Consider the following 19,448-nt stretch of genomic DNA (forward strand, 5'->3'; position numbering starts at 1 on the left):
GTCTGAATGCTGTTCTTTGGCAATCTCTGCCACACTGCAGTTGGGCCACTGTAGTTGGCCTCAACTCCCCTAGGTTAGGAAGAGGAAAAATGTAACCATGGTTTCCTCACAATGCTTATTTATCCAGAAGTCCCTCCTTGAAAGTGTGCCACCCATGGACTTGATATGTGCAGCTGTGTTGAGTTTATGATTGGTATAGTCAAAATAAGCCAATTTTCACATCTAAGATGAATGTTTGCTTGTTATTTGTATGGAGTGACATTTGCCAGGATTGTAACAACACTTGCATTTATATAGCATCCTTCATGTGGGGCAGCGCCTCAGAGTGATTAACAGTAACGGAGCCTGACGGACGCCGAGCTGGGGAGAAGAAGGAGGTGACCTTAAATGCGGTCGAAGATAAAGGTCTTCAGTCATGATATTCTGTGAAACGCATTGAGATGTCTTGAAGACGTGATAAGGCGCTATATCAAATGCAAGTTTTATTATTAGTATGATCTAAGATAGGGAAAGGAGGGGGCAAGGCGGAGGGAGAGAATTCCAAAGCTTTGGGGTGTAGTAGCTGAAAGTGCGGCTGCTGAAGGTGGAGGGAGGGAACGAAGGACAAGCAGGAGGCCAGAGCCATCCGAGCGGAGGCAGCAGGTAGTGGAGTGGGGAGAAAGCAGGTCAGAACGGTATGGATGTGCCAGGGTGTGAAGGGATTTGGAAATGAATGAGAGGTTCTTGAAATCGATCCATTCTGTGATAGGCTGCCAGTGGATGCTAACAAGACTTTCTCGTTTGTATTCTTTCTCTCCTTCCCTTCAAACCTTGCATCCTCAAGACAAATAATTACTCAGTCCATTCCAGATCCCATATGGGAGCATGAAGAGAATGTGTATCCTATACTCTGCCAAAGGGCTTGAGCAAAATTAATTTTGTTCTTTATAAATATCTCTTGGGCTTGAGAGTGTTGCTGAAACTGTTGAGAAGCATTGTTGTCTTGTATCTGTACAGAGGTGATTGATCATTACTTGGGCTGATCTTTCTGCTTAGATACATTTTAAAAATATTCGCCTCTCCTAAAAATATTAACCTCTTGGGAGGGGTTGGGGGGCAGCGGATGGAGAAGAGACATGATTGGCCGTGGAATGTCAGAATTGAGTCCATCCTCACTATAGCAATCTTGGGGTAATCTAGTTCCTGAGCCAGGCAGGTGCGCCATCCGCCAGCCTGACAGGACCTGGACAGGCAGACTGGTCATTGGAAGTGGGGATTCTTCCCACTCAGCTCCTGTTAACTCTGCAAGCCAAATCCTAATAGTTAATGGTAGTCCTTGGTGGACAAGCAGCAGGACACTTGCCACACAGTACACTCAATGGCAAGCACTGCAGTTTTAGCTGGTTAATCTCCAGTAGTTCCCAATCACCCTCTGGTGTCCCAAACTTTGGTTCTTGTCAAACTGCACCAAATACTTCTCTAATTTTCATCTAATTTTATTTTAGGTGGTTTTATTTCTAGTGATAGGGGATAAGTTATTCTCAAGTTTAGCATTGCTATCTAGTATATAGGTAGTTTGGGACATATGTGCATGCGACTGCCAGTAAGGTGGAAGGTGAACTAGATGGACCTTGGTCTTGTTTCGTCTAGCATTTTTTATGTGCTTAGTATCTGTGTTGCCCATAAGCTTCCACTCCAGAGCAAAATCAAGAAAAACATTGTCCTCATCACTGTTAATTGTTTGGAACAGTCATTGAACCATTGGAAATAGCTGAACAATTATGTTTGAAAATTAAAGGGATGCATCCAGAAAATATACTACTTTTTGGATGCATTCAATGAACCCTCAGATAAAATTGATCATTCACTTCAAGGCTGTTTGTGGGAGACTTCTGTGTGCAAATTAGCTGTTGAATTTGTCTACAAATACACAGTCACTCCGCTTCACAGTAATTCAAGTGAAACATCCTTGGACATTCTTTCAACATGAAAGGCGCTATATCAAATGCAAGGATTATTATTATAGTTGACAGTGTACATGGTGCAGTATATAAGATAAACTATAACCCAAGTAGTCATATCCTAATAGTAGTTAATGGGACCTTGCTTTGTACAAACTGTCTGCCACATTTGCCAATAAAAAGTACAACACTGAATAATAATTATTGTAAAGTGCTTTGCAATGTTTAAGTATACCAGGAGCTATAAAATGCAAGTTCTTTCTTTCTTCTTTCAACGGCAAGCTGGTGACTTGGTCTGGTTCAATTGTCTGATGGGTGTTTTTATTTGATTAGCTGCACTATAACTGCTGGCAATAAAGGGGACATATTCACCTCTATATCCCCAGGATTCAGATACTAAGAACTCTCATTCATAGAGGTGCCAGTAGTGGGGAAGTGTTAAGAGTTGGAATCTGTGTATACTGAAAAGATGTACAAAATTGTGCCCTCCCAAGCACTGCCTCACGAGCCTTACGCCAAAATGACTGACTTTCAGATGATGGGTTCATGGTAATTTTTCTGTCTTTTAATTTATTGCATGTTGAGACTGAGCCAGCTTCCCTCAATTATTTCAAAATGACGTGTTCTCCTGAGCATCCCTTCCAGACTACCCACAAAAGATTCAGTGTAAGGAGTGGGCTGACTTTAATATAGGAGCAGGAAGATCAATGTTTGTGATATCCAGCTTTGAATTGAAGCAGCTTAATGAAAATAGGCTTATTACAGTGACTGAAGAGGGGAGTTTGAGGTCGCTGCTTATTCTCAGTTGCTGGATCTGCTGATGCAGGAAATCAATGCAAACAATAGCAGGACGCCACTCGAGTGGGAGGGAGAATTATTCAGCACCATTGGCAAGAAAGACTGAGAATATTACTGTCAGGGAGATATACTTCCAAATATCAGGCAGTGAATTGAGACTGAAATTTCTGAATTCTTCAAATTGCAGGAATTGTGATCAATTACATTTTTACTTAGTGCAGTGCTTGGACTCAGGTTTATGCCTCATTTGAAAAGACAGGATGGTCAGCCATTTGAGAAGTGGTAGAGGAGCTAAATTAGGATCCAAAGATGAGGAGAAGGAGAATGCACAGGAAACATCCCCCCACCCCCCGCCTGTGGGAACGATTCCTGTTCGTTAAAGGAAATATCTGCAGTAAATTGAAGGAAATTGAAATAATATATCACCTAAAATCTTGGCTTTCATATCTCCACACACTCTTCTCCATACTGTATTCAAGAGGATATAATGAGGAAGGAACATGAAAACCCAGGCTGTGGTAGTGCCCTAAGCTCTTTCTGTGTTGGTGAAAGATTCAAATGATTAGACTCTGATAAGCCAAGGGAGCTGATACGCTGGTTAGTGGGCTTCCCACTGCAACTGGTGCTTGACCCTAATAAGGTTAAGTTAATTATTCACCCAATTCCCTGTCAGGAAATGCCTCTTCTTGAACTGCAAGGTACAAAACCCTTCCTTACTGATTTACCCAGTGGAAGAACCTTTAGGGAACCAGTCTGTCAAGAAAGATTGAACCAGAAATAAAAACAATTTGAGACAATCTAGGTCTCCCTTCCTAGAACATCATGAGCAGAATTAATCCGCTCACCAATGGGTTGCGCTTGACTGCCTGAGTAACCGTAGAGAAGCTGATAAACTAATCCTTAGCTATGTCTCCCACTGCAATACTTTAGCAACTGCAGCTTCATATCTGATTACCTTCCAATTGTATCACCGTGCTTACGAAGGGGGAGGTCTCAGAGTCAATATGTGAAATAGTTTCTGTCTCAATACCCAAGTGTAATGTAAAAAAAATCTAATTTCCATAATGCCTTTTTTTTAAAAAAGTCTTTTGCATCTTTTTAACCCATTGTGGAAGTTGGCAAACTTTCTGCAAGAAAAAGTAACAATAAGATGTTTGCAGCTTAGAAGGTTATTTCCGGAGCTCCATGTAAGAGGAAATAAATACTGCTTGCTACCACTTTAATTCTGCTTTGTAGCAGTCAGTAAAAGAATTGCATGAACTAATGGGTACAACTTTGACTCACTGAAGGGGCAACCGCACAGCATGCCTCCAGCATCCGAGGGGCTCTTGCATATTTTATCTGGTGGAGCTGCCAATAAGTGTTAAATAAGGTCATTTGAACAGATTTCTGTCAGCCTGGAAATGACATGGATATGTTGGCCTTGAATGATATATTCCACTGAAGAAATAATTCATAATTCAGAAAAAAGCTGCAGTTCTTTTTAAGGATTTTGTCAAAATTATAGTTAAATATACTCCATATTTTAATGCCTGAGTGAACCTCTGGAATTCCATCCCCCAATCACTCCGCCTCACCCCCTCCTTAGCCTCCTTCAAGTCCCGCCTCAAGACCCTCCTCTTCGACCATACCATCGGCCAACCCCCTTCTCCTCCCCTCCCTTCTCCCCCCCCTGACCCCAGCTTGGGTCTGAAATGCTGTACATTGTCCAGCGCCTTGGGATGTCCTCCCGACGTGAAAGGCGCTATACAAATGTAATCTTGTTGTTGTTGTACAACACTATGCCTCAGTCACCACCTTCAGTAAAATTCAATAGCTAAATTCAATTAGTCACCCAATCCATGGCTGTTTGGGAACATTGCTGTGCGCAAACTGGCTGCTGTGTTTCGTCCACAAAATACGCAGTCTATCCACTCTACAGTATATTCTATGAAGCCTTTTGAGATGTCTCGATGACGTGACATGTCACTGTATCAAATCCAAAGATTATTATTATAAGAGCTGTTGAATCCGAAGCACAAACTCAGTTCAGTCTCTCCTTCCTCCTTTCAAGGTGTGCTATGAGAAAGATGTGCCACAGCAAATGGAGCAAATTGAGTTTGTGAATAAACTGAACAATGCGATATAAATGCCACACACCATCCCAGCCTTCTGAGGTGCTGAAAGGATGAGATCAAATGGGGCTATGGGCCTTCTTCATCTGAACATCTCTAGTGATCTCCCTGAGGATGTTGCCTCCTGACATCCTTCTTTTTGCTTTTCTGATCTTGCATCCCCTGACTCATGCTGGGTAAGATTCCACTGGGATTTGCAGCCTCTTGTATTTCGCCCAAGTGCCATTCTTCATGTGTTAGCCAGGACAGTGTTGACAGGCTATTTGACCTTAGGGAGTAAGACCGCCAATCTCAATCTTGTCCTCATCTGATATCCTCACAAACAAACAGTTTCCAGCAATCTTGCTGAGATTAAGCAACTTGGTGCAGAACAGGGATTGCACATGCAAGGTTCCTGCTCCGTATTACTCAGTAGGATCGAACCCAGGAGTTTTAAAATACCCCCAACAATGTAGTTCTGGTTGTGGCAGGACAGAAAGCCAGACTATCGCTGGCTTATGACAGTTTGGCTGAGACTGAGTGGGAACGTGTCTGAATGGAATTGGATGTGGCAAAGTAGAGTTTACCTGGCTGCAGTTATAAATGTAGCAATTCTACATTTATATCCTGCCCTTCGATTGTTTGCACTGTGAATGTGCAGGCTGAGGTGTAGGCCAGTGCGGTTTCCTACAAGGTTTTGATCTCCATGCAATGGGTGGGTCTGGAGTGGTAAGTGACGAGAATGTCAATGGGTTGATGGCCAGAAGGGTGGGTGGGGGGATGGTAGAGAACGGCTCATGGCTTGCAGTTAGGAAGCTGGCACAGGCACGATCGGCCGAATGGCCTCCTTCTGTGCTGTAATATTGTATGATACACTGTAACTTTCTACCTCACAGAAAGGGTTTGCTCCCATGGGGCCTCCTCGGTATCTAATACACATGCTTTGCCTCAATGAGTACTCAGAGGGTTAAAGAAACTTGAGGTTGCCTTTCTCAAGAGCATTGGTGCAATCCTTCTGCAATAACATATTTGAGCCACCTCCCCTAACTCTGGGGAAAAGAGAGTCATTGAGGGTATAAAATAAAATAGATTAGCCAGTTTAATTGAACTTGCAACACAAAAGCTCTTTTGAGTAGTGGTTTTAAAAATGCATTTATATAATGAAAGTGATCTCTCCATCAGTGTGATACATAGCAACAGTGTGCAGAGTGAAGCATAGCAACAGGGATGTGCCAGATCTCACTCTGTTTCCAACAAAGCATTCAGAATAAAGTATAACTTTCAGAAGAGTAGAACTGAGCCATATACAAGCAGAAGGTCATGGTTCAAATCACTGGTCAGTGCTAAGTTTGCTGATGTGAGCCATCACAGCTGGTGGACGCTGCAATTTGCTTCAGCACCTCCGAAGCTCCAAGCAGAAAGTCAGTCTGGTTTCCCTCTCCTGATGGCTAACTATATTCCCTATGGCTGCAGAGTGAGGACAGGTTTGGATTTAGTTTGCATGCTTTCATGGGCGTATAGCTTGTTGATACCCATGTCAAAATTCACCCATGAAAAGATTCACAGGTGAAGTACCGGAGCGTGTCCGATGACCGCATCAGATAGGTAATAACCAAGCAACTTTGAGGTATAAACACCCTGAATAGCATGCACAAGTGTCAATGTCACTGCTATTGGCAGCCTGAACATTCCTTGCCCTGGAACATGTATAGGACAGTTGGATAAATGTATGGTAAATGTAATTTAATCATTTTTCAATGCAGAGCTTCAACTTTACAAATGCCTTAGGCTAAATGTATTCAAACTTAAGCACATTAGGTAACACAATTATAAGATTAAAAGCTGTGTATTGATCTGAAATAATTGTTTCCTGGCTTGGATTTACTGAAGAGAATCTATTTCTGCACTCTCAAATTGAGGATCTAATTTAAGAAGCAAAATAATGTCTGCCGCAATTCATTAAGTGAGGATCCTGAATTTTTGCTTTGTTACAAACCCTGAACATTCTGCACTCGTCGCTCCTATTTTACATGATTAAACTATTTCTAGATATTTAAATATAAATTCCTGTCTGAATATCAATTTAGGTAATCGTGATTGATTTTGTCATTTATACTTTTGACTTTGCTTATTCCAATGCAAAGAAACTATTGTAAGTCTGTACATAGCAAGACTGGCTTGTGATCTTTAAAAGCGATAGCGACAGAAAGGGAGAGAGAGCAGGGCCTACTGTATACTCACTAAGACCTATACAATACAACTGTCAGATATTGTCTAATCTACTGACAACTGTGCAAAAGTACTGTGCACCTGTCTTTGTGAATATGAGTCTGGAACTTTCAGCTGTAGGAAAATTCATTGACATTTTTCTTTTACAACTTGGAATCTCTCTCCTGTATTTTTGCTCTTGCCCTGAGTTTATTGTTGGATTCTGACAATGATGTCATTTATGAACAATGGTCAAACTTCCACAAAATAAAATAGTGACAATTTCAATCAGGACTAGTCTGGGTTATCTAAACCAACCCTCCAATTGCCCAAAGGATTCTTTCAGTCAATCTACTTTGAGCACTAATAGCTCTGAATTCTTGCAATTGACAGGAACTTTTCTAGTTCCTCTTTCAAACCCTTGTAGGTTTTTTTTCCCATCACATGTGCATGTTGTCTGTTCTACATGCCTATCACCCTTTTAGTAAAATATTTCCTGCTTTTCCTATTTTCTTTTGTTCTTATTTTGATCACCTCTTGCTCTTGAATATGTTGCATGGCAAAAAAAANCATCCAAATTCAAAATTTCCAAACCCTCCATCCAACAAACAATGCAATGCAAATTTACATTTATAAAGGTACCTTTTATGTCATGAAGAAATCTCAAGGCACTTAACAATAATGGTTTGGCACACAAACCAGGAAGTGGAAACTGAGAGGATAGCGAGGAGAAAAATTATTGGAACTGCGATTCATAATCTTAAATGCTTCTATTAAGCCTTTGCAGTTGTTCCTGTTTGAGAGAAAAATCTCAACATAAGCAACCTTTCCTCCTACTTCTTGAAATAAATTCAAACAGTGAAATGCCCTTTTGAAATAGGAAGACTAAAACTGCAGACAATACTCCAGATGTGGTCTCACTTAGGCCACATACAATTTTAAAACAATATCTTAGAATTTATACATTAACATCTTTAAATGTAGTTTGTACAGTTATATAGCACCTTTCATATGGGGAGGATTTCATAAAGAGCTTCACAGAGCCACTGGGCGCTGCCTTTCTGTCCATTTTCCAGAGCCTTCAAAGGTATTGCATGTTGATGTTTATTTAAGTAGATTGTCACTTTGCTTCTCGAACTCTCACTGTTAATTACAAGATCCATTACACTTTCCTTGTTGATTTCCCCACACACCACAAATGAATACCACACATCTTCAATAAATTCATGCTCACACATGGACTGCCCTGTTATAAATTCCAAACTGTGTTTCAGAGATGGAAATCACCATAATCAATACTTGTCTGCTTTATGAGCTCCCACAGCAATGCGTCTACCTCCTTCTCATTGTCTGGAATCCTGTAGTGTATTCTAATTGTTGACGTTTCCCTTTAATGTTGTTTAGATCTGTTAAAAGAATTAATCTCATTTTCAACATGATATTTTTCAGTTAGTTGATTGCCCTTTAAAAAATGCTGTCATCACTCCTATCCTTAAAAAACCCTCCCTGGATCCTTCTCTACCTAACTACCGCCCCATCGCCAACCGCCCCTTCCTCTCCAAGGTCCTGGAACGAGTTGTTGCTTCATAGCTTTGCTCCTTCCTTTCCCACCACTCCCTTCTTGAACCCCTCCAATCGGGCTTCCATGTCACTCACAGCAAAGAAACCGCTCTGGTCAAAGTGACAAGTGACATTCTGTCCATCTGCGACCAGGGCTCCCTCTGCCTCCTCGTTCTTGACCTCTCTGCTGCCTTCGACACTATCAACCACTCTATCCTCATCCATTGCCTCTCCTCTCACCTCAACCTCCACAGCGCTGCCTTGGTCGGTTCAGATCGTACCTCTCACACCGCCTGCACTGCATCTCCACAAACAGCTTCTCCTCTATTCCCCGTACCGTCTCGTGCGGTGCTCCTCAGGGCCCTGTCCTTGGTCCCCTCCTCTTCAACATGCTCCCTCTTGATGACATCATCTGCAGACATGGGGTCCACATGTATGCGGATGACACCCAACTCTACCTTTCTGCCTCCACCCTTGACTCTAGGACCACTGCTGTCCTGACAGAATGTCTGTCAGACATCAAGTCCTGGATGAGAGCTAACTTTCTCCAGTTGAACGTCAACAAGACCGAGGCCCTCCTGATTGGCTCCCGTCATCGCCTCCTCACCTCAGGCGCTTACAGCATCACCATCCATGGTTCCACACTCCACCTTGCTAAGCCAGTCCAGAACTTTGGGGTCTTGTTTGACCCTCAACTATCCTTTTTACCCCACATCTGCACCATGACCGGCTCTGCCTTCCCCACCTCCGCTCCAACACTGTCTCATACCACAGGCCGCCAAAACCCTCATACACACTTTCATTACATCGAGGCTTGACTATGCAAACTCACTGCTTGTCGGCCTCCCCAACTCTTCCCTCCACAGGCTGTAGATCATCCAGAGCTCTGCAGCCTGTGTCCTCTCCCGCACTAGGCTCCATGACCCTATCACCCCCATCCTTGCCCAACTCCACTGGCTTCCCATCACACAGAGATACAGTTCAAGATGGAGTCCTGTAGCTCAGTGGTTAGAGCACTCGCTTTGCAAGCGAGAGACCTGAGTTCAATTCCCGGCAGGGCGAAACCTTGGGCAAGTTTCCTTACTCCACACGCCTAATAATAATCCCTCCAAAACCAAAAACAATAATTAAATTGGTCATTTTCAATCTACGACTGTTTGTGGGACATTGCTGTGCGCAATTAGCTGCCGCGTTCGCCCACAAATATACAGTCAATTCACTTTACAGTGTGTTCTGTGAAGCGCTTTGGGACGTCCTCCCGACGTGAAAAGCGCTATATCAAATGCAAGGATTATTATTATTATTATTATTATTATTATTAAGATCCTGGTCCTCACCTTCAAAGCCCTCCATGGTCTTGCTGCCCTCTACCTCTCCGACCTCCTAACCCCCTATCATCCTGTTCGCTCCCTCCGCTCAGCGGACTCCAGCCTGCTTCACATCGCCCGCCTAGCTCGTCCCACTATCGGCACGTGGGCCTTCCACCACTCTGTCCCCACCCTCTGGAATTCCATCCCATAGTCCCTCCGTCTCACCCCCTCCCTCGCCACCTTCAAGACCCACCTCAAGATCCTCCTCTTCGACCGTGATTTTGATCTCTCTGCTTCCCCCCCACCCTCCCCCCTCCTCCACCCCGACCCTCAGCTCGGGTCCATAACTCTGTCTGTCCAGCGCCTTGGGACGTCCTCCCGACGTGAAAGGCAAATATAATTTTTTTTATTGTTGTTGTTGTTGCCTCACTAACTAATGTTGCACACCTCTCCTTTTGTGAAACACTCAAAAACTTGCAAGTTAATTCCCCTTTCATAGTTATCATAAGATCATAAGAGAGGTACAGACGAAAAAGCTCCTCCAACCCATTTATTCTCATCGATCCAGAATACCTACCATGTCATTCTCCCCTGACAGCAAAATATTTTTAAACAAGTCCAGTGTCCTGCAGTACCTGCTTTTATCTGTATTGAACTTTATTTGCTAGTCATCAGCCCATGTGAATCCCCTTATTTTTAAACCACGTTTTATTAACTTCCTGAGTATCTGCTTCCCCCTCCAGCCCATGTTTCACCAGCACATGTAACTAGGAAATAACATTATGGGATATAGTGCATAGCTGGTTCGGGACATATGTGCATGTGACCGCCAGGAAGGTGGAAGACGAACTAGATGGGCCTTAGTCTTGTTTTCGACTAGCACTTATTATGTTCTTATGTTCTTATGTAACTGAACATTTTGATCCTTATCCTCCTTGCATTGATATTGTATAAATACACCTTGGATCACCTTTCCAACTACCTAGTCCATGTATATGTGGGTTCTCTCTCTATAGTCCATTTCAATCCAAATACCCAGTACAATTATTTTTATGTAGATCATGGACTTTATTTGGAATATCTGTATGAAGTGCCTGAGGGCTATTCAATGCTATGCCACTTTAAGGCAATTTTTAACAGTCCATCTCTACCAAGAGGTTGGAGGTATGACCTCAATGGCAGCAGTGAATGACATGCCCTGTAGTTATCAGTGGTTGTTCAAGTAATTAGCACTACATGACTCCACTGATCCTGCTCTTTACTGTATTGGTGCTGTATAGCACTTGCTAACTTTCCTGTTTTTCAGTGTTACATTGTGGGGTATGACTCATGTTTTCAAGCACAAACTTCACTATAATTACCTTGGTGGATAATCTTTCTGAAATCCTGAATTCTGAAGTTATGAGTACTCTGGGAAGTGGGCCACTATGTCATTGCTGACTTGTCCTGGGAAATATTCTTTGAAAAACTAATCTGCACCTATCTGAACCTTTTTAGTGGAAAAGTTACTGATTCACTTTCACAAGTCACAGCGTGAGTTTCATTTTGAAGAGATCAATGTAAGCGGTGGCAAATTAATGGCCAACATGCTTGTCGACCAAGTTTACAACATAGTAATGCAGTTCTTTGAGATATTCTATTCAAAATGAAGTTGTCAGAAATGTTCATCTTTAATGGAGCCTTTTAAAGGTATTTGCTGTTCAGGGTATTTATCAATAACCTGTTTATTTACTACTAACTTGTTCAAGTATTTAGTAATAACTTGTTTGGGTTATTCAATAACCTGTCTGCAAATGTCATAAAATCTTGTTAGCAACTGCTGTTTGTATTGAGCATTCTCCCATATGTAAGCCATTCTAGTACAATGATGGGTCTTTCCCCTTGGGAAATCTGTATTACTTCAAATAGCATAACTTTGTGCTAAAATTGAGTGGATTTTTTTTAACTAAATTTTAAAAANTGATTTTGTTTCAAATAAACAGACAGCTGCTGTAATATAAAAGAAGTTCTCTTGCAACAGTGCCATTTGTTTACACTTTACTCTGTCACTACAACATCTATTTTGAAAAAAAATTCTATGGTTTTGAGTAAGATATTCCATGATAGGAAATGAGGATATTTCCACAATACCAAGGAAATTCAGCATTGAAGGGTATAAGTGAAGATTTACCTAAACTGACACTCCATCAATGGTTTAATTAATAAAGACACTTTCAGCTAGAAAATTGGGCCATACAAAGCCATTCGCCTTCTCTCCCCACCGTCAAAACCCTCTGAAAAATGCATCTTGTTGATAATACTTTTGAGCAGCATCCTCAAACTTTCATCTATCCCTTTTCTCACTGCTTTAATACCCATCACCATCATCTTTGTGAAGTACCTTGAGACATTTGAACAATAGGATAGCACAATTTCCCACAAAACACAGACATTGCACTTTACAGTATATACTGTGGAGCACTTTGGGACATCCTTCTGATGTGAAAGGCATTTTATCAAATGTAAGGATTATTGAAGCGCTTTGGGACGTCCTCCCGACGTGAAAAGCGCTATATCAAAATGCAAGGATTATTATTATTATTATGATTGGTACTGTTATTTACCATAAGACAATATACAAGTGGTGTTTGGTCTTCTTGAATGGTGGAAGGGGAGCCCCAGTATGTCTCAGTGGCTGTTATTGGAAGGAGTGAAAATTCTGCTTGGGTTCATGATACAAATCACTGTTGAGTGATTGCTGCTGGAAGATGCTTGTGTATGTGTACATGTCAGCCGAAGACAAGATAGAGTTCTGATGTAATAACTAAATTAACTTGGCCACTTGGGTGAGGAAGTAGAACACTGTACCCAGACAAGAATAGTACTTTCACGAGAGGAGATTGTTTTTTAACCTGATCCATTTATTTTGAATCAAGTAGAAGTTTCCAATGGAACATATGTTTGTTCACTGTATGGGAAGTCTTGACTCACCCATGACAGTACTTTGGAGATGAGTTACATGTTTATCAGGATTCAACTGTGCATGAAAGGTTACAGTAATTTAGGTCCACAAGTCAGAGACAGTACCATTTACGAACTGAGTGAATGGAGAAATGGAGTCGTAAACCCCAGCACTGTACAGGGAGAAGCTCCTTTCAATTTCAGTTGGTTATTTTCCACCGTTTACGTGTATCTCTTCAAAAATGAAGCTTTTCCAAAAGCCTGTCACTTGTGAAAGTGCAATCAGTAACCTTTCCACTTTAAGTACTCAGTTTGGTGTGGATTAGAGTTTTTCTAAGAACATTTCTCAGGACAAGTTGTCAGCGATTTAGTGACCCACTTCCCAGCGTACTCAGAACTTCAGAATTCAGGACTTCAGAAAGATTATCTGCTGAGAAAATTACAGTGAAGTTTGTGTTGGGAAAATTGGTATGAGTTGCACCCCACAAAGTAACACGAGAAAGGGGCAGCTAGCCGCACATGTCGAAACATCAGCCATATAGAAAGAAGGAGGACCAGTGGAGTCATGTAGTGATAATTACCTGAACAACCACTGATAACTACAGTACCTGTCATTCATTGCTGACATTAAGTGCATGCCTCTGACCTTTTGGCAGAGATGGACTGTTACAAATTGCTTTAAGTAGTATAGCACTGAACACTACTCAGGCACTTAGCACATATATTCCATATAAGCAATTCATTGATCTTTAAGTGCACTGGTATGATTTTGCAGTAAAAGTATCAGTGTGTGTTGCTCGGAGGTGTGGTGCTCCTGTGGTGCAGCAGACTGGCTTCTCCTTTTTTTCTGTGAAGCGAGCAGATGGCACTTTATCAATACAAATGCACATGGATCCATTTGGATACTGCATTGCAGTGCTGCACTGCCTGGATGTAACTGCGGTGTTGTCATTACATTTTACTAGGAAGTACTGTACCTGCGCACAATTACCTTGCAACAAGATGTTTGAGTGCCACATACAGGTATTACACTTCATGTAATGTTCATAATAAAATGCCCAGCGTTAGGGCTTCTGCTCCAGCATATGCCTATCCCACACCTTCAATACTCTTCATACATTGCACTTCATGTAAAATTCAGAATAAGATAGTGCTTCCATTTGTTTCAGCAGCTGCTTCCCCCACTCCACCAGATTTAATAGTTTTCCAGTTGAATAATTCAATAATTGCCTCCACATGGGCGGTGGGCAATCCAGACTTTCATTAATAAGATTCCCCACCTCATACCCTTTGTGCACTGTGATTGACTGACAGCTTAGTGTTTGAACATAGGAGCAGAGCAGTTGGTATTGAAGGGACGATTTACCCACTTAAAAATTCTTACATTACATTAACTCTCATATTATTGCATTGTAATATAGGAACAGGCTGACAAGCCTCTTCCACCATTTTATTACATCATGACAAATCTTTTCATTCCATTTTCCTGCTTTTTTTCCATATCTCTTACTTTCCTACCATCTGTCTGTCTTCCTTCTAAACATCCCAGTCAGCACTCCATCTGTGCAGTGAATTTCATAATCTAACAGTAGGTTAGACTCCTCCGACTCATTTCCCTCCTTCGAGCACCTTACCATCTTCTATCCCTCCAATATTTCCCTTAAAATTCTCCTGATTTATCGTAAATCGTCCCCCACCTTCATATCTGACATCTCCGCCCTCCTAGCCTCTGCCTCTGTTCTGAACATCTCCTAATCCTCTGTCTCCTCATCTTCCTCGTCCTCTCTGCTTCCTTTGACACTGTGGACCACTCTATCCTGCTCCACCACCTCCCCTCTCACCTGAATCTTCAAGGTTCTGACCTTGAATGGTTCAGATCCTATCTCTCACACTGGTTCCACTTTGTCTCCACAAATGGCTTCCCCTCCAGCTCCCGCACCGACTTGTGCAGCGTTCCTCAGTGCTCTGTCCTCTCCTCTTCATCCTGTATATGCTTCCTTTTGGTGACATCATCCGCAGACATGGGGTCAACTTACACATGTACGCAGATGACACCCAACTCTATCTCTCTGCCCCCACCTTTGATTCCAGGACCACAGACTGCCTGTCAGACATCAAGTCCTGGATGAGAGAGAGCCAACTTTCTACAGTTGAATGTCAGCAAGACTGAGGCTCTCCTGATTGGCTCGCGCCAGTGTCTCCGCACCTCAGACATTAAAAGCATCAGCATCCATGGATGCACACTCCACCTCACCAAGCCATCAGGAACCTAGGCATCTTGTTCAACCCTCAACTGTCCTTTCTGCCCCACATCCGTGCCATGACCCACTCTGCCATCCCCCAACTCTGCAACATTACCTGACTCCGCTGCTACCTCACCCCTCAGGCCTCCAAAACCCTTATACATCCCTTTATTGTAACCAGGCTCAACTATGGCAATGCCCTGCCCTGCTTGTTGACCTTCCCAACTCTTCCCTCCACAAGCTCCAGATCATCCAGAACTCTGCAGTTCGTGTCCTCTCCCGCACCCAGCTGCGTGACCCCATCACACCCACCATCGCCCGGCTCCACTGGCTCTCCATCCCTCAAAGGATCAAGTTCAAAATTCTCGTTCTCACCTTCAAGGCCTTCCATGGCCTTGCCCCCTCCTACCTCTCCAACCTGCTAACCCCTTATCAACCTATCCACTCCCTCCGCTCAGCAAGCTCCAGCCTGCTCCATGTTCCTCGCCCGGCCCACCCCACCATCGTTGGTCGGGCCTTCAGTCTCTCTGCCCCCACTCTCTGTCTGGAACTTCGCCTCCCTCCCTCTTTGCCTTCTTCAAGGCACATCACAAGACCCTGCTCTTCGACCATGCCTTCGGCATCCTCCTACCCTCTCTGCCCTCCACCTTCCATGATGCCAACCCCTGCTTTACAATTGTAATTTTGTATTGTAGTTTGAAGATATCTTCTCTGATCTCATTTCTAGCCAGTGAAGATCTAATTTAAAGTATTGAATATGAATTACCCATACACGTGAGAAGTAGATTCTCCCCCCACCTTTGAATCAAGGTTTTTAACTGCTTCTAAGAAGGGTTGCAGTTTCATTAAAAACTTGGCTGGACCAAGCAATGTGACTGCACATTACAGTAGTAATCGAGCATGGACTTTGGGCAGCAATCAATCCCTGACCAGCAGGCCATCAGATATCATATTGTAAGACTGTGGATTTGATTCAGGAGGCTCTCGAAGGCAGAATTAAGTCTACACTGCAAGGATTTCACTTTATTGTAGGGCTGACAGTTCTTAGCCACAGTAAGTACAGCCTCAAACTCCCGGGTGCTCTGTCTCTCTGTTGTGCTGCTTGACTTTATGTTGCCTGGAGTAAAAGTTCTTCAATATCTAGCTGCATGTTCACAGCTACTGTAGTCCCTTAATAGAGGCAGAAGAAAGGACAAGTTATATAGGACAGGTATACTTTCCATTATACAATTCTGTTTTCTTAATTATAAAAGGAAACTAATATTTCGCAATTCCTGACAGACCATCTGCAGCATTAAGTACTTAAGAACTAAGGAGCTAAAGCAAATAAGTAAGAACAGCTGCTAATAACTCGCAGCACACTGCAACAAGCAAATTAATATTTTGTTTCTATATCATAGTGTGACTGGTTAAAACAGTTTTTTAAATCGTTCAAGGTTACCCTGCAATAATAATAATCCTTTTGATATAGTGCCTTGTCACATCTTCAAGACGTCTCAAAATGCTTCACAGAATATACTATAAAGTGAATTGACTATATTTTGTGGATGAAACATAATAATAATCCTTGCATTTGATATAGCTCTTTTCACGTCTTCTAGACGTACTCAAAGCGCTTCACAGAATATACTGTAATGTGAATTGACTGTATATTTGTGGGTGAAATGCGGCAGTCAATTGCGCACAGTAGCGTCCCACAAACAGTCGTGGATTGAAGTGACCAATTTATTATTGGTTTTTTTGTGGGATTATTACATGGCAACCAATTGCGTATAGCAGTATCCCACAAACAGTCATGGATTGAGTGACCAAATTATTATCATTATTTTTTGAACTAATTATTACTCTCAGAAAAGCGATCCGCCAATCAACTAACAACCAGGTTCCTACTAACTGCAGGGGCATGGTAAACAGAGGCATGTGGAGTAAGGAAACTTACCCAACGTTTCACCCTGCCTGGGAATCGAACCCAGGTCTCTCGCTTCCGAGGCGAGTGCTCTAACCACTGAGTTACAAGTAGAAATAGCAGAAAATACTCAGAGGGCCAAGCTCATATTAGAGTGGCACAAACATGAATGTCTTATAAACACTTATTGTAGTCTTGATTTGACCAGGACTTGTTTGCTGCAACACAAGAGGTGACAACAGTAGAACCTATTATCAACCACATGATTCTTTATAGAAAGACAGGCCAACATCCTAAGTCAAGTTGAAGGGTTTGAAAAGAAAGATATAGTCCAGCTTCAATGAGTCTTTCAATGATATCTATAGAGTATGTTTTGATAACATACTCTGAATTAATCTCATAAGGTGGTACTCACTGTTTTGGGAACCTGGCAGATTTGGAATCATAGAAACTTTATAACATAGGAGGAAGCATTTGGCCCATCCTATGACTGTTCTGCTTGCTTCCTCCGCACTTCCTCCACTGTAGGTATCTTCTCTAACCTGGAGCTATCTATTCGATCACTTTGATCATATCGAAGTTTGAAGTTCCTTAAGTCTATTCAGGGAAACAGTAATATTGTATGTACAGTGTTTCATACATTCTGCCTTTAATCGTGCTTACAGTCATCTCCCCCTCCCTTTCCTTTGGCTCGGTGATAGATTTTGCCACTGTCAAGCTCTCCGGGATACTACCCCGCATGAAGGGTGCTATATAAATGCAAGTTGTTGTTGTAATAACACAATCTGGCTCCAAGGAAGGTATATGGCAGAATACAGGTGTTTCAGTAAAGTGATGGTGTATTCATATCAATAGGGTGTTCAAGCACTTCAGTACAAGTGGTTCTGCAGCATCTAGTCCTGTCACTCGTGTCAAATTTGGCCCATTTATACAATTGAACGACTTGACAGAACCAGCAGCAACACAGAAGCAACCATACGACAAGTCAAGACTATTGTTTTGGGGGCTGCAGACCTTCCCTGAGAGGTGTAACAGCTCAGTCCACCTGTGGCCAAAGAAAGTAGCAATTGGAGGAAGTAGGATGGACTTTTCAACTGGTTGCCTCTCACACAGAGAAGTTTGACTTGTTGCTCGAAGCGACAACAGCACCACATTGTTAATTGTGCTATTGATATGAAAGGATCACATCTGTCAGTATTCTACATCTGTCACTGCAGAGTAACTGGTAGAATTATCTAAGACCTTTTCTACATATACAGTATTGGAAAGCAGTGCATGATTGCATGGTTAAACACTGCATTCAGCTCAGTTTAGCATTTATATCAAGAAGTGACCCCAGTTCATTCATATACCGGGAATTGCATACTTTTGGTTTAACAAAGGCTGAGTTCCATACGTTGCAGACAGATCTGCACAACATGAGTGAATGAGATATTTTAGAAATTTAGAGCAAAGCTAACTCAAAATTTAAATTTGTTTTTCGAAAAAGTATCAGTTGCAAACTCTCACAAAAGTAAATGTAAAATAAATAGCTCAAGAAGAAAGCCCTATCAGAACTGCAAGATACAAAAGCCCTGTGTGTTCGCTGGCTGAGGTGTAGCAATATTCAAACCCGGACAGGTTTTGGGGTTTTCCGGGAGGCTTTGGTACAAATGAAGGGTCGATACCTGTGACCATGACACTGCTATTTTGCTGGGGATATTGAGATTGTTGAGAGTAAACCAGTTTTAAAACACATTTCCGAGGTTTTGACTAAAATCGTCATTATACTTTAATTATTCAGACACCGAGATAATCAAGCTCACAGAGACAGGATGTTGAGTTTAAGAAACCTTTATGTAGCATTGTACATGATGCAGAAAGGTATGATTGCCAAACCGGAGAACAGAATGTGTAGTTATAGGAATTTCTTCTACTTTATCATCTCCGCTTCTTGTATTCTTTATTTATTAGCTTCTTATTAAAAGTCAACTGAACAGTATTTCGCCAATCTACGGCATTAAAGCAATTATAAGTGTGTGTTTCATCCTGGCAACACTTAGCAATATGCACGACCACCAACAACAACAACTTGCATTTATATAGCGCCCTTCATATGGCGTAGCGTCCCGAAGCACTTGACAGTGGCGGAGTATGAAGCTGAGCCAGGGAGAGAGGGAGGGGGGAGGTGACGGTAAGCATGATCAAAAACGAAGGTCTTTAGGCGGGATTTAATGAGAGCGAATGAGAGAGAGGGGTCAGGAGGAGGGATTGAGGAAGAGAGTTTTGGGGCAGTCTGAGGGAGAGCCTGGGGAGGTTGAGGAGTTCAGAACCACAGGAGAGAAGACGTTGACAGGAGGCAAAGAGTGTGTATTAAATGGATTAAATGCATCATCTTAAATGGAGGCACCAATTTGCTCATAATGCTTCAGTAGCCATATCTTTTTCAAACTAAGGTGTCAGATTTGTGA

The 19,448-nt window shown here is 42.3% G+C and overlaps 1 protein-coding gene and 1 non-coding gene across 3 annotated transcripts in view; one reads left to right on the top strand and one right to left on the bottom strand.

Moving 5' to 3' along the window:
* prkn (parkin RBR E3 ubiquitin protein ligase) overlaps positions 1-19,448 on the top strand; it is a 423,212-nt gene that overhangs the window by 326,617 nt on the left and 77,147 nt on the right. The window lies entirely within an intron of this gene.
* On the bottom strand, positions 17,039-17,113 carry trnap-cgg. The gene has a single exon. It is a non-coding gene; the product is annotated as a tRNA-Pro (tRNA).

The sequence above is a fragment of the Callorhinchus milii genome, unplaced genomic scaffold (assembly GCF_018977255.1).
Source record: "Callorhinchus milii isolate IMCB2004 unplaced genomic scaffold, IMCB_Cmil_1.0 Scaffold3, whole genome shotgun sequence".
Lineage (NCBI taxonomy): Eukaryota > Metazoa > Chordata > Chondrichthyes > Chimaeriformes > Callorhinchidae > Callorhinchus > Callorhinchus milii.